Genomic DNA, 16342 nt, shown 5'->3' with positions numbered 1-16342 from the left:
AAACTCCTTTGTCAGAATATCTACACACCAGCCCTAAGGCTGAGCCAACAAAATCCAGGTGAATGCAACACTAGATCCCAAAGATGGTCTTTAGGCAATAAGAGTGGCCCGTCTTCATAGTTTGACCAATATTTATTATGGCTCAAGAGCTGTAGCAATGAGTAAAGAAGGCATGTTTCACTGGATTTCTATGCAATCATGGCTGTGTAGGAGAAGGACTGGAATGATGAGCACATAGCAGGAAGATTTGACATGGTCTGGGAGGTCGGGAGCTGCTGCCATGGGAGGAAGCAACGTCTAACATAAATGCTAAACAATGAGCATGTTGTCAATTCGATGAAGCATGTATGCATCCCATGGTGTGGCTGGAACCCCATGGGGTTCTAGAAGAAGCTGGTGAGGGAGTCCAGGCCACAGGGTGCAGGACCTAGTTAAGGATGTGCCTCTATCCCAAGACCTAGGGGCCCACAATGAGTTGATGCATCCGACTACACTGGTCATGGGAACTGCAACTTGCTCCCCTACGCCATAAAGAACATTCTGGTTAGCACAAGGTTATTTTAGTACATGGCTGCCCTGCTTAGATGAGCCGCTAGTCAAAAAATTCCATTTTATTAATCTGTAAGTGTAAGCCTGAAGTTAAACCTGCTGCTCAGATGTTTAATATCGAGTGACACCCTAAATATCATGCCAGGCTGGCTGTGGAGAGCTGGCTCATTAGGATACCAGGAGAGCTTCTTAAACTCAGATGCCCAGACCTCATCCTAGATGAATTAAATCACACTCCTGGGGGAGTGGGACCTAGCATCAGTATATTTCTGTCTTTTTTTTTTTGAAACGGAGTTTCACTCTTGTTGCCCAGGCTGGAGTGCAGTGGCACGACCTTGGCTCACTGCAACCTCCGCCCCCTGGGTTCAAGCGATTCTCCTGCCTCAGTCTCCTGAGTAGCTGGGATTACAGGCATGTGCCACCACGCCCTGCTAATTTTGCATTTTTAGTAGAGACGGATTTTCTCCATGTTGGTCAGGCTGGTCTCGAACTCCTGACCTCAGGTGATCCACCTGCCTCAGCCTCCCAAAGTGCTTGGATTGCAGACATGAGTCACCGCGCCCAGCCAGCATCAGTAGAGTTCTTAAACTCCTTAGGTGATTCCAATGTGCAGCCAAGTTTGGGAAGCTGTGAACCAAGATTCTCTTCACCATGCGTCTCTCCTTCCCCTGAACAGGAGGAAGGAAGGAGTAACAGTGACCATCCATGAAACGGATTCGGGACTCTCTTTTAGCTGAAGATGAGAGTAGACAGCGCAAGACGAACCTGTCCAAATACCATCTGCAGACGAACGAGTGTCTACAAAACACACCAGGGACCTAGAAACCAACAGACCCATCCCACCTCTCCCAGGTTCAGCAATTCTTTCCTTCCTCGGAGGGCGTTTCTGATGGGACGAGCTGGGCCCGGGCGGATTCTGACCCCACCACCCCAACTCCAAGCTTGGGTCCATCTGCCGCCAATGGTGACCTGGGTGGCGCGCTCCGCAGCAGACAGCCGTGCGCCCTCGGCGACCTGGTCCCTGCGCTCCGGCGCCCGCAGGTCCTCGCTCCCGGCTTCTGCACCTCCCGCTCCCGGACATCTGGCTGAGCCGCGCCTCCCTCTCCCCGTAGCCTCTGCCTGCCCCGCCTCCCCTCCCCACCCTTCCCTTGTTTGGGGCGGTAAGGTCAGAAGCGTTCAACAATTCAACGTGGGAAGTCTCTCGGAGGAAGTGCGGTCATAAATTTCAACCAACAAGAGGCTCCCATCAAGCCTGGGCTTGTTAGAAAACCTCCCAGCCGCTAATCGAGGGCTAGGCAGCTCCAGGGCGGGTGGGCTCCGGGGCAGCCAGGGAGCAAGGATGAGGGCCTGGGGCTGCGGGTGCAGAGGGTTGTCAGAGTCCAGGTGTTCAGTGCCTTGCGTGCGTGGCTGTCGCTCTGCCCCTCTGGTATTGCCCGGCTGTATTACAACCCTTAGATGTGTCCAAACGGTCCTTGTGTGTATAAGACACACAGCCAAGCACATTTGGGAGAGGGAGTTAGTCAGTTTCTCTTCACGTTGCAGCGGTACGTTAAACCCCGTCTGGGTTATTTTAAGCCTGAAGTTCTTGAAAGGAAACGTTTGAGTAAGTTAAGGCTATGTTGAACGCTGCATTCCGTATCTGAATGTGATGATGGTTGCCATCTGAATGTGATGATGGTTCCCAGAAAAACAAATAGACAAGAGGTTAAAGACAGAGTTCTAGGCCCAGCCCTTGCTGTGTGACCCTGAGTGAGTCACTGTATGTCTCTGAGCCCCATTCTCTGCTGCAGGGTGAGGGAGTTGGAGGGTCGGTGGGAGTGAGGCAGCCCTAAGTCTTTGCCCCTCCTCCCTCTCCCTGCAGCACCAACAAGGTGAAAGAAGGGTCTGATCGAATTCAGCCTTTGTCCTGCTGCCATTTGTCATGGGAAGTCTTTCCAGGGACTGGCACTCTGATTTGGTTGGAAAGCCAAGGGTGTGGCTATTGAGCCCACATCAATAGAAGGAAGGTTTGCAAGCCAAGTCTACACCTGCCCTGTGCCGCGCCCAACAGAGCGGAGATAGTTTGAGGATTATTTACTCCTGGAACTTTTGCTGCAATAAGTAAAGCAATGCTGGAGGCTTGAAGGAGTTTAAAGACTAACAGGGGAGATAATGACAATTGTTACTATGCACCAGGCAGGATTCTAAGTCCTTTGCATAAATTAACCCACTTAAGCCTCCCAACAGCTCCCTGAGGTTGGATACTACTATTAGCCCAGTTTTACAAATGAGTAAACTGAGGTACGGTGGGGTTAAGTAATTTGCCTAAGATCTTACTGCAGGGAAGAGGTAGAGAGGAGACTTGAACCACTGCAAGCGCAAAGATCAGCCCTGGGCCCTCGGCAAAGACGGCGCTTCCTATCCCGGGGACAGAGGAAGACAAGTCCGGGCATCCGAGAGCAGGAATCCCAAAGCAAAGGCCAGGAGTGGGACCGCAGGCAGAGTAAGGGGCCCAGGTGGCTGGTGCGCCTGCCCTGAGGATCGGATGTCTCTCTGGGGCGTTATGTCTACTTAAAGCTCTAGGCTCAGATTTTCCATCAGGCCCCAGAAGAGCCACTTTGGGGCAGCACGGAGACCTCAGAGTAATGAGCTCGACTGAGCAGGCTGTAGTTTGCAAAAGCTGCAGACCAGACAAGCTTCACCCTTCAGACCAAAAAGAAAAATCCCCTCTGGAACCTGAATTGTTCGGCAAAAAAGATAAACGTATAAGCCCGTCCCAGATCTTAGAGCACCTCAATGGGACATGTGAATCATTTTCTGTAGATAATAAGGAACCCTTAAAAGAATAAGCCATTCTTGTTACAGCTTTCGAATGGTGATGGCTTTTGCCTGCAATCTCTGTATGTTTATGGCAAAATCATTATTTTGAGATGAATTATCTGGATAACTGTCAGAGAGGAACTGCAGGCTGCGTTTCACCACTGATGCTCTTTGCTTTACGCATGTGTTGCACGTATTCCCACCAGTTGGTGGTAAACTTTTGCATTTTTCAAGCCTCTCAGAGGACCGACCCACTTTCTGTGCAGTGTCAGAAGCTCAAGAGAGAAGCCAGAAGAAAAAGACACAGTAGCCTGTAGCCTTCGGTGCACATCTGCAAAGAATGCGTGCCTATTGCCACTATTGCATTCTGCCCAGGGTTTTATTCATTCATCTTCTAAGCCAGACTTCTGCCGGGTCCCCTCACTTGTCTGTAGAACATTTCCGTACTGGCTAATGTTCTTCCATCTTACTAGCCAAAGTGGTTCATATTCTCCCTGAGTGACAGAGCAAACAAAAGCTGGTCAAAAGCAAACAAATAAGGTCTTCTGATCATTGAACCACTTTTGAATCTTTCATTGACAAAATCTCCACAGCGAAGAACACCTGCAATAGGTAGCAAGCATAAACGCTTCTTCATCAATGGTTGCTTGCATCGAAAAGGGCTCGGAAAGACAGGACCCCAACTGTTTCCTCAGAAAAGCGTTTGTGTTTCAGCTCATCTGGGATTGGAAAGCCCGTTTCTTCCTGATGTATGTCACTTGGAGGCCTCCAACCTGCAAACATCAGGATAGCTGCTTCCCTGCAAAATTAGGCAGCTGCAGGTTGACTCGAGTCTGTGTCTCCCAAGCCAGAATGTGGGACGATGCAATTGAATAAGTGTGGGATGCTTTCTGCAGAGCATAATTCTACACGATGACTCCCACAGACATACATACACACTGAGAGAGACCAAGAGAGGATAACGTGGAATAAAAATGCCACAATCTCATGGCCTCAACACCAAACTGGTGCTGATCCAATTCTTCCCAAAATGAAATGTGATGTTTCTGAATTCCTTCTGGCTGCCACTGAAAGCCCCCGCTTTTCCTGGTGACTGCGGGAGGCTGCAATATGGTGGGGGTGGGGCACGGAGTGCTGGGCGCTAAGCTCCCTCCTGGCTTCACATAAAGGAAGCAAAATCAAAATCCAAGCCTGAAAAAAAAAAAAAAAGAAAAGAAAACTAAATTTAATTGGCTAGGAAACAGGATTCCTGGGGCCTCTGCTTTCCCAGCTTCCAGAGAAGGATTTAGGCTGGGACACTTCCCCGCCCTCAGGACAAAAAGAGAGGAAAAAAAAAAAAGGATTAAATTCGGGTTGGGTCTGGCTAGTACAAATTGCATGCAGAGTATACAGTTGCTTTGCATATTGCATGTGCTTTCATGGAGAGGGAAAACGGGGGAAGAGGGAGGGCAGGGACACTAAACAGGGGAAAAAATGAAAAAAACAACTTGCTGTTTTCATATGGTCGGATAGAACTGTTTTGTCTCTGTAACTGTGCAGAATGTCAATGGTAGGCACCGTGTCGTGACAAGATTTTTTTTTTTTTAAGTTAAGCTAAGCTCACACCCTAGCTGTAGCCCCCCGAGGTACCGCAGCTTTAATTGTGTTCAGTATGATCTACAGAACAATATGTCTTGATAAATCTGAATGGCAACCCAGCGCACGGCTCCCCTTGGCATTGCTGCAAAGCCAGGCCTCGCTTTAGTGAACCCGTTCAGGAATGTGGGTTAATTCGACGACCCTTTTTACCCCCACAGCTCTGTTTTTGTGAGGTTGGCAGAAACTGACACGTTTTCTTTTGCTTAATTAAGTTGTTCAGTAGAAGGCTGGTCAAACAGTTGCATCTACGTGGGGAGTCTGGAGATGCACAGAAAGCCGTGGGCGTTTCCAACATAAAAAGGGGGATTCTGTTATTGTTTGGGTGTAGACGGGTCATTTTTTCAAAGTTACTGCTGCCTGAGTGACCACAACTCTGTGCGCAGCCCTGAAAGGACATTAAAGCTGCTTAAATACAACTACCTTGGGTTTATTTTTTAAAAGAGAGAGAGAGAGAAAGAGAGGGAAAGAACAAGCAGGAGAGAAATGAAGCGGTCTCATTTATGTAGCATTTTATTTCTTTCCGGACTTTTTTTTTTTTTAAGGCAAAGAGTGGGCTTATTTACATAAGAGATGCCCATACATTATGAATTACAGCTAGTATGATCAAACTCTTTTTCCAATCAGTAAAACAAAACTGGTACCATACCCATAGAAATTGCACTGGCCTTCTGAACAGAGGAGAGGGATCTAATCACCCTTACGCCAGACACCAGGGTTAGGAAAATGTCTAAAATCTCTGTTGATGAAATTCCCGCTTTCATTCCTTGCTGATGTTATGACAGCCACACACAGTATCAGTCTCATGGATTCTCAAAAGAACTGAGGGCCTGATTGGAGGCCTCCTCCATCACGTCTCTGTCCCTTTTTGAAGCCTCCTATATTTCTAATTCAAATCACCTTTATCATTGACATGCAGATCCCCCTGGATTTTCTGTGGCTATTTGGTCCCAGCAAGAGTTTTTCTTGTTGCACATACTGTGTGATATATTTAAGAGGAGGCATGTGGAGGCACTGGCACCTGGGCTTTGGGGTCCTAGTGCTAACAATGAATGGCCTTGGTCTACTGTGTGCCCTGAGTTGTTCCTATTGATGCCACTGTACCTCAGTTTATCAATAACAGCAGATGCTCAGTGTGGGTACTTAGCAGGCACCTAATATATACATTACTGAGTTTAAGCTGCCCTCTTTCTCCCTCTGCAATAAAGCAATAATTGGAAAACTCACTGATTCCACAGCACCTGGCACCATCACTGTGCTGATAATCAACACCATGATTTTCAGCAGTTATGAAGCCCGGGCACCCATTGGTGAAGCATCAGGCTTGCAGAGCTGCTCAAGGGATGTTTGTACATACCTGGTCTTGCAGAGAGCCATTATGCCTGCTTGGAAGCCAGGCACTCCAATTTTCCACCAAGTCCCAGAACAGCAGTTTTTGGAAAGCCTAAAGATCAGCCTCTTCCTTCTCCAGAGAGAACAGACTGCATGATCAAACATTTCAAGAGACTTCACCATGACTTTTCACTTCTCTTAATATACAAGAAAGAGTAGGCAATTATTGGATTGATGTTAGTTGCATGAATGGCAAAATGATTCTTAGGCCAAAGAACAATCCATTTTGGAGTATAAATGACTTGGATCAGCAGTCTACACTGATATCAGCTGTTTTTTTTTTTTTAAACAAACAAACAAAAAACAAAACAGGGTCTCACTATGTCACCCAGGCTGGAGTGCAATGGCATGATCATGGCTCACTGCAGCCTCGATCTCCTGGACTCAAGCCATCCTCCCACCTCAGCCTCCTTAGTGGCTGGGATTACTACAGGCATTCACCCCCTTACCTGGCTAAATTTTTTTTACTTTTTTAGAGATGCGGTCTTGCTAAATGGTTGCCGAGATTGGTCTTGACTCCTACGCTCAATCGATCCTCCCACCTCAGCCTTCCAAAGTGCTGGGATTACAGGCCACCGTGACCAGCTTGGTTTTTCATTACAAGCAATACCTGCTTACTCCTCATATTTTGCCAGAGTTGATTATAGATTTATACTCAAGACACCAAGCTCCTATATTTAGGTTGTATATATTCAGGTTCCCAAAAATACACAAGAATTTGCCTAGATTTCAAGGTGCTTCCAACCTCTAAGTAGAGAGGATAGGGAGATTTTGAAGGCCTGTTTTGCACAACCATTCCCAAATGACTTATTACTCTGCAGAACCAAAGCCTGGCTGCACCCAAAAAAATTGCAAAATGCTTCCCCCGGTTCTAGTGGTCGATGTTTAAGGACCACACAGGACACTGGTCTGCAGTGTGCCTATCTTACTTCTCCCTCATTGATGGCTCGAGGAAGACCCCAAAATCTGGGTCTGGTCCACTGATCTTCACGGTCTTAAAGCCACGATACTTAGGTCACCTGCCTTACTGCAAAAAGGTCAAACTCAAAACTACGCACAAGTCTCACATACAACTTTTAAATCGCAGCTGACTGGCTGGTCTTAGCACCTTTTAAAGAGAGAAGTTGTGGGAAGCGAGTGAAGGCCTGAGCAGATGGGAGCCGAGATGGCCGGGCGGCGAGTGGCTGCCGGAGTCATGCCACCTGGCCATCTTCCCACAGTCTGGAGGGGGTGTGTGTGGCTGGCAGTTCCATTCCCGCTTGAGGTGGCGGGCCCTCTCCCCCTTTCCAATTCCCTGACAGCCTGGGCAGATTTTCCTTTGGCTTTTGAAAATCCAGGACATATTATTCCTCAAAGTCGCCAAGTTCCAGCTGCTAGAGAGAGCTGGCCTTTCGCTCTGTTGCCCCACCATCAAGCCTACATCTTTACACCCAGGGAAACAGAAGGCCTTCCTCCATGCGGGCAAGCCCACAAGAGTTCGGATGCTGCCGCTCGGGTCCCGCAGACAGAGGGGAGGATTCACAAGGGCTGGCCAGGAGCCATCCCACTAGCCCTGGCACTTGCAGCTCCACATGGAGCTCTGCGGCTCTTCAGGACAAAGAGGAGTGTTTTTATCAGCCCAACGTTCTGCTGACAAATGCATAATAAACTGACAGAAAGCGACCAAGCAGCATTTCAAAACCCCCAGTTACAGGGGAGGCCAAGCCTGAGTGGCGATGGTCACTTTCTGCAGGTGTTCGGCCAGTGTCCCTGCATTTGCATGCATTTGCATATACTGTCAAACAGTTGGCTGACAGAAAGTCTGAGGAGGTCTGGACACAGCCCAAACCTGTCAGTGGCTTTCTCCTTGCCAGTCAAGGTTGGCTCTGGCTGCAATTAAGGCAGGAAACGAATACTTCTGACATTGCAATATACCCAGCCACAGCTGGGCGAAGTTAAATGGAAAAGGGGGCTTTATTTAGAGAGACAAGATGCATGCTGGAAAAAAAAGATGGGGAAGGCCAAGAGTGGTTAAATGCTCAGAAAGTGACACTCTACACTCATTCTGCAAAAGGAAACAAATATTTTTCAGTCCTTCCAGGTTGCTGTGCTGTGGTGTTATTTGTTGTTGTTGTTGTTGTTGCTTGGGGTGAGTGAGCAGATTTCCCTACTGAGTGAGGCCAATTCAGCATGCGAGAGGAGCTTGCCAGACACGACACCTTTTATCTTCAGAGTATCATCTCAGGAAGCAGGGAGGAAGGGCATCTCCAAACCGCATTTCCGTGACACACGTGCTACCCCATAAGGCTCCACTGTTCCGTTCAGTGTTGGCAAATAGGTAGCCATGGCTGGGAGGGGGTGAGAAAATTGGAGGGGGCCGAGCACAAGCGTCATGTTGTCCCCCCACCGCCCCGCACAAGGGTTACAGCTCATATTAGCATATGGATTGCCATGGGAAAGAAACAAAATCAGAGCCTTCACTACTGTAAGAGTGAATGGCCTCAAGAGATGGAGGGGGCGGGGAAGGAAGAAAGCCGGAGAGAAAGGTGGCTGTTGTTCTTGTTGTTTTTAAGAACACATGAGATTTATATTTTTGGAGGCCTGTGTCCTTCTGAGATGTTGTTTTACAGATTCTTTAAGCGAGACCTAACAATTTATTAAATACTTCATCTCTAAACAGTGGTGGGCACTAGAGTTTCATGAGCAGCAAACAATAGATTCTGTTTATTCGCCAACAATACAGACACTGTTTAGCTCCGGACTGCAAGTGGCTGAGCCATCTGGCTCATATCTCCACAGTAAAACATTGTCCGTGACACAAAAAATGACTACATCCCCAGGACAAACTAGTGTGACCTCTAAATAAAGCCTTCCTCTGAAGCTATGATATCACACTGCACAGGGGACACCAGCACAATTGAATCTGGTCACCAAAAGCCCAAGTGAGATAGGACTATGTAAATGGAATTTTATAGGAGACTTTTTGTCCTCCGGGGCAAACCATCCAGATCCGTCCACAGCACTGAAACATCTTTTTCATTCACCCCTGGGACAACAGTGTGGTTCTATTTGGCGATTGGCAGTCCTCTTTCTCCCGCACCCTACCCAGGAAGCACACGTCCGTGTTCCCGAGGCAGCACCTGCAGCCTTTGCTTCCAGTAACTTTTCACTGATGCGGGCCCCACCTGCACCAGCCTTTTTGCTGATATTTCTGAAACAAGCGGCCCTTTCTCCTCCCTGCCAGGGAGAAGGCCCAAGTTTGCCAGCTTCTTCACAAATAGCCAAACAAGTCACTCTCAGCCTTGCGCCACCTGAATGCCCGCTTCACGAGGCAAACAAGTATACACACACACACACACACACAGACACAGACATACACACACAGACACACACACACTCCAGCACCCTGTCCAAGAAAGGGGCCATTTCAATGGAAGAAGTGTCATTCTCCGGAAAAGACCCAATTCAGTCTCTACCACCAAGGCATTTGTGTGGCTGTTTGGTGGGAAAATTTCATTACAGAAATTGAGACATGATGAAGAACAGACCAAAAAGCTGGCTCGGCTTAAGCCTTCCACCAGTTCCAATTCCTGTTTGTTTTGTTTTTTCAGAGCGAGAAACCCTGACCCACCCCTATGCATAAAACAGTTTGCACACACGATGCTTCATAAAATAAGATCTCTCAGTGATTTCCCCATGCAAGCAGGTATTGGACCATTTTGCAGCCGGAGCCACCTGAGATGTGACACACTCAGCACCTGTTGGAGATGGACAGGGGAGGATGAATTCCTCTGTGAACTTTTGCCATCCCCGTCACCTCACACAAACTACTTAACTGCTCAGCACCCATCCTCAGGTGTAAAAAAGGGATAACATTTCCTTCTTCACAGGAACTAAATTTGGAAAATAGGTGAGAAATGCTTCCCATAATGCCTTATATATAGTGACGGTTTAATAAATGGAAGTTCTTACAATAATGATAACAGATAATGGTAACATTGTTTCTGTGACTCCTGGAATTTCAGTGGGAAAACAGCTTCTAGGATACCAGTCACTCATTTAAATAAACATTGACCCTTGATAATAGTAACGTTTATTGACCGGGCACAGTGGCTTATGCTTGTAATCCCAGCACTTAGGGAGGCCGAGGCGTGTGGAACACTTGAGGTCAAGAGTTCAAGACCAGCCTGGCCAACATGGTGAAACCCTATCTCTACTAAAAATACAAAAATTAGCCAGGTTTGGTAATGTAATCCCAGCTACTCAGGAGACTGAGGCAGGAGAATCGCTTGAACCTGGGAGGTGGAGGTTGCAGTGAGCCGAGATTGAGCCACTGTACTCCAGCCTGGGTGTCAGAGTGAGATTCTGTCTTAAAAAAAAAAAAAAAAAAAGTAACATTTATTATCATCATTACCATCTATCATTCACTCTTGCCAAATTATTTGGCAAAGTTGGATTAGAAACTGCACTGCTAGTGGGCTTATCGTCTTCCTATTTCTGAGGTAGAGCTTTCTTCATGAGGCATGAAAATGGCCAAAATTGTATATTGTTATTTCTGTAGCAGTCATAGTCATTTGTTTTAAAGAATGAGAATGCACAGTTGCTGTATCTTAAGTATAAAGTCATAGGGATGACTTGATATCTTAAAATGATTTCTTTCCTTTTGCTTCAGCTCCAATTAATCCCAAGATTTTAATTGCTTGCAGTTAATTTAGGAGTAATCTTTGCATTTACAGCTGGTGAGTTTCTAAAAATGAAGCTGTTTGGTTGAAATTATGAAAGCTGATTTTTCCCAGTTAGTTGGGAGAACACAAACTGGACGCAGAGCCTAGGAAACAATCTTTGTAAAAATGTCACAAATGCCAGCTGGGTGTGGTGGCTCACACCTGTAATCCCAGCACTTTGGGAGGCCGAGGCAGGCAGATCACTTGAGGTCAGGAGTTCGAGACCAGCCTGGCCAACATGGTGAAACCCCATCTCTACTAAAAATACAAAAATTAGCCAGATATGGTGGTGCATGCCTGTAATCCCAGCTACTTGGGAGGCTGAGGCAGGAGAATCGCTTGTACCCAGGAGGTGAAGGTTGCAGTGAGCCAAGATCGTGCCACTGCACTCCAGCGTGGGTGACAGAACGAGATTCTGTCTCAAAAAAAAATTTTTTTTAATCACAAATGCCATATTTAACCAAATGTAAACTGAGTTATGGGCCCTTGGCAGTCCAAACTTTGTGATAGGTATGTAAATCAATTTAACAGGACATGACGATATGGTTCAGTCACCATCTATAGAACTCCTCCAGACATTTTCAGTAGAAATTTAAAGTACTCCCAGAATATCAAAGCTAGCGGAAATTTCCATATGGAAAACCTTCTAGACTTTATATCTTTGGAAGAATGCAAAATATTCACTGTTTACTCACAAATCTCCACCTCTGTTTTGTTAGATTGTTTCATTTTGGTTTTGCCTTAATACTTACATGTGGAAGCTGTTGCACACATTGTATTATTTCCATGAATCCTGGTTAATTTCAGCAGGAAAACTGCTCCCAGGGTGACAGTCAACCATGCCAACAAATGCTGCCCTGGGAATCTGGGACCTATGAGAAGTCCAGCCAAGGACATATACAAATCCAATTAAACTTCGAAATACACATTTCGGATGGGAGGGCAAGGTCAAATCCTCTCATATATTGTTGGTGGAAATGCAGTTTAAAATAACCTTTTGTAGAGAGTAATTTGATAGTCTCTACCAACATGTAAAATGTTTATACCCTCTGATCCAGGAATTCTACTTCTGGGACCATATTCTACTGAGCTATTCCTTCAAAGTGTGCAAGAACATATGTACAAGGGGGTTGATTATAATATTATTTGCAAAAATGAAACATGATGATAACCTAAGTGTCCATCAATAGAGCACTGTTTGAATAACTTACAGTGCATCAGTTAAAAAGAATGATGGGGAGCCATATGTATAACATACCCTATAACTACATCTATATCTATAAGTCTTTACATAAAATTATCTAGAAGAGGCTGGGCACAGTGGCTCACACCTATAATCACAGCACTTTGGGAGGCCAAGGTGGTCGGATCATTGGAGCCCAGGAGTTCCAGACCAGCCTGGGCAACAATGGTGAAACCCCGTCTCTAAAAAAATACAAAAATTAGCCAGGCATAGTGGAGCATGCCTGTAGTCCCAGATACTTGGGAGGCTGAGGTGGGAGGATCACCTGAGCCCAGGAGGTCGAGGCTGGAGAGACCATGATTGTGCCACTGCACTCTAGCCTGGGCAACGGAGTGAGAACCTGTGTCAAAAAAATAAAAATAGAATTATCTAGAAGAATGCATGCAACGCCATCCAGAAGATGAAGAGGAGGATTTCGTTTTTACAGCATGTCCTTTCATGGTATTTGCATTTTTTAAAATCAAAAAGTCATAATCCTTTTGGACTTTAAAGTACCATGGGTACCACAAATAAAAAAATACATTTCCCGGTCACTGTTCATTGTTAAGGCTGCTGATATTCCTTGGCATAGGGGACATGAACTTTACAAGGGAGAAGGAAAGAAGAGCTGGCCAGCAAAACTTCCTGGATGCCCGCTGTGAGAACGGGTTGACGCCAAAGGTTGAGGGAGTTACGGCCAAAGAGAAAAACTAATCCCTTCCCCTAAGAGACTTACCATGGCATAAGAAGTCTGTAGCTAAAGTAAATATAATATGGAAGTGCTGGGTGATTTGACTTACCCCATCTGTGGGGTTTTAATTGTTTGTGATTTGTTGGTTCTGGAACAATACAAGCCATCTAATGTGGTGCTCAAGAGCTGAGCTCTGGGGTTTCACTATGGCCAGCTCTACACTTACTGGCTGGGGAACTTTGCTACTTAGTATCTCTGGGCTTCATTTCTTCTCTGTAAAATTCTCGGATTATCTACCTCACAGGGCTGATATAAAACATTTAACACAGAGCCCGGTGTCTACTGCATACTAGGCACTATGAATCTAGCTATTGTTTTGTTATTGTTGCTATAATAATATTTATATTATTATTATTCTACAACTAATTTATGTATTCACTGCCCTTCACGCAGAAGGGACAGCACGGTGCAGTCTGTATTTCTGAGGATTCAGGGATCCACACAGGTAGGCTCGCGTTTTGAGTTACCCCTGCAACAAGAGGGTTTGCGCTTCAGCAGCCACAGTCTCGGCCCACACCCCTGATCTGCATTTTCAACACGGCAGACTGGGGTAGGGATCTATGGCCATGGAACAAAGGCAGGTTCACTTGTAAATGCTGAGGCAGAAACAGGCAGTTGTTTAAACAAGACGACATTAAATCTACAAAAAAAAAAAAAAAAATCCCCGCCATGCCCAGAGCCACCTCCCAGGTGACCCTGGCCCATGGGATGGCGTCTCCTGCCAAGGACACAGGGCTCCCCTCCCCGGGGCAGTTTGCGGCAAAGCTAGAGCTGGTTTCAGTGTTGAGACACCCCTGCCTCCCCCGCTGCCTTCACCCGATAGTGTTTCTGTTTCTTCCTGGGTTCCTCCTCCATCCTTCTGGCTTCCTTCCGGCAATTTGCACATGACCCTCATGGGCCACCGTACCCTGCACCCTACATGTCCTTTTTGCAGTATCACCTGCCTTCATTTGAGCGATTCACTCTTCCAATTCCAATGCCCACAAGAAGAATTCAGAGGGTCTCACTCATCTTTTCAAGTTAGGAAAACCAGTCAAAAATTATCAGCAGGTGGTATAGACAGTGGCCATTTAAGCCTATTGTGGGGCGGTGGGTGGGCAGGCCGTGACTGACACCTCTAGCAACCAATGAGACTGAGGAAAGAGACTCTTCTGCCCTCCGATTGGTCAGCCCTGGCTTTTAAAGGCCCTGAGCTGACCAGACGCTGTCCTCCCACCTCGCAGGTGCAGAGGGACCCTGGGGTCAGTGGAATGTTTGGCTTTGTTTTCTGTGACTAAAATATAATTGTATTTGTGATCTAGAAAGCACATGACTTTTTCCCCATAGCTATTTTGTTATCAGCTGTAAGTCATACCAACGATGACCCAAGTCATTCTTGTACGTTTATCTTGTTTTCATTACTATACCAATGCTTTACCTACATATAGTCTCTTACCTTTGATAAACTACTTTCACACATGCTAATTTGGATAATATATGAAATGAAGCGTATCTTACTCTCTCCTTTCCATAGAGAAAGAGAATGAAGCTCAGAGAGGTTCAGTAATTTGCCCAAGGTCACACAGCTAGAAAAGTGAGACTGGGATTAGAATCCAGCTTTTTGTACTCTTAAGTCAACCCTCCTTCCATGTTTTTCAACGTTGTATGCGGTATTCAGAAAAATATTTCCCAAATAAATGAGATCTTGCTTTCCCCTCTCTCTCATGTTTCCCATTTTGGAAACCTTTACAGTTTAAGGGTCAAGATAGTAGATAAAGTTTTTTAAAACATAAACTTTCCACAAGTGCAGAAGTAAAATTTCTTAATAAATAGGAAAAGATTGACGACAGATATATGAATACACTGATGAAACAATAACTTATAAGATGGACCTGGCAGGAAGTAAAAGTGTCCCACACGAATTCTCGCTGTTGAAGGAATGCCCCGTCATTATAGCAGAGGGGGTCATAGACACAGGCTTTATGCCTCGTGCTGAATGTCTAACCGCACGCAGAGTTAGTGACCCATGGACAGAGCCTGTCACCCCTCCCCAGCCTCTGTGCAATGGAGACGGCTGTGTCTGCTCTTCTCTGGCCTCTGAGCAGAGAGGAGTGACCCAAAAGGATAGGCTGGCTTTGGACTCTGTCCTCCTCTGGGGTATCAGAACTAGGTGGAAACCCTCATGCACCTTGAATGTGGTGGCTCTGGGGACACTCTGGGCCCACATCCTTGCTTCTGGCCACATGTTTATGGTTCTGAAACTTATCACTGGGTGGCAGTTTGCCAGAAAATAGGGAAAATGGGATCATGGGGTTCCCACCATGCCCAGAGCCAGCTCCCAGGTGACCCTGGCCCTGTGAACAAAGTTCACACCAAAACAAGGAAGAGCTTTCCTGCCCCACCTCTCTTCTCCTATTTGGGGACAGTCGGGTGGGGAGAAACTTTCTTACCACATGCGGCCTGTGTACTCTGGTCTGGTGGGGTAGCAAGGTCTTGCTGTGCACAGGTCAGGCCCCAGGTGTCCTCCTTCCCTCCACCCAGCCACTGACAAAAATAGCTCTTCCTTTGTTTTGACTTGTGAACAAAGTTCTTAGATGCCTTAAAGGGGAAAGAGATTTTTCTTATTCAAAATGACCCAGAAGCCATTCAAGGCAAACAACTCACCCAAGGGCAAGCAGGCAACTGCTGACAGAGGCCAGGCCAACTAGAACCGGGCCCCGGGCACTGGGTGCAAAGTCCAATACCCTGAGGAAGCTGCCATCAAAGGAGTCACTCATCCCAAATGATGTCAGCGTTGACCAATGAAAACAAAAGCTGAGGTAGAGAAGCTGTCAGAGGGGCCTCAGCTTTCCAAGCCTGGGTACCAACACTCTGAGTCCTCATTGGATCTTCTTCCAAAGACCGACTCCTGCAGGGAGACTCTCAGTGAGTAAAAAATATATAAACAAATACAAACAGGTCAGTGAGCCCACCAATTACATCATGTCCGATGGGATGAAGCCAGTGTGTCAGGGCTGGCCATGGGCTCAAAAATGTGTGCATGAGACTTAATGTGGAATCACGCCGGGCACGGTAGCTCAGGCCTGTAATCCCAGCACTTTGGGAGGCCGAAGTGGGTGGATCACTTGAAGCCAGGAGTTCGAGACCACCCTGGCCTACATGGGGAAACCCCGTCTCTACTACAAATACAAAAATTAGCCAGGCATGGTGGTGGTGCAGGCCTATTAATCCCAGCTACTTGGGAGGCTGAGGCAGGAGAACTGCTTGAACCCGGGAGGCAGAGGTTGCAGTAAGCTGAGATTGGACCACTGC

The 16342-nt window shown here is 46.7% G+C and overlaps 1 long non-coding RNA gene across 1 annotated transcript; it reads right to left on the bottom strand.

Moving 5' to 3' along the window:
• Positions 1-3506: 3506 nt before the first annotated feature.
• Positions 3507-15569, bottom strand: LOC144339669 (uncharacterized). The gene is made up of 3 exons (XR_013414939.1): positions 15481-15569; positions 6211-6448; positions 3507-4539 (listed from the first exon to the last, which is right to left on the bottom strand). It is a non-coding gene; the product is annotated as an uncharacterized LOC144339669 (long non-coding RNA).
• Between the last annotated feature and the right edge of the window lie 773 nt (positions 15570-16342).

This window comes from Macaca mulatta, chromosome 3, assembly GCF_049350105.2.
Source record: "Macaca mulatta isolate MMU2019108-1 chromosome 3, T2T-MMU8v2.0, whole genome shotgun sequence".
Classification (NCBI taxonomy): Eukaryota; Metazoa; Chordata; class Mammalia; order Primates; family Cercopithecidae; genus Macaca; species Macaca mulatta.
This window is presented reverse-complemented; position numbering and strand designations above follow the sequence as displayed.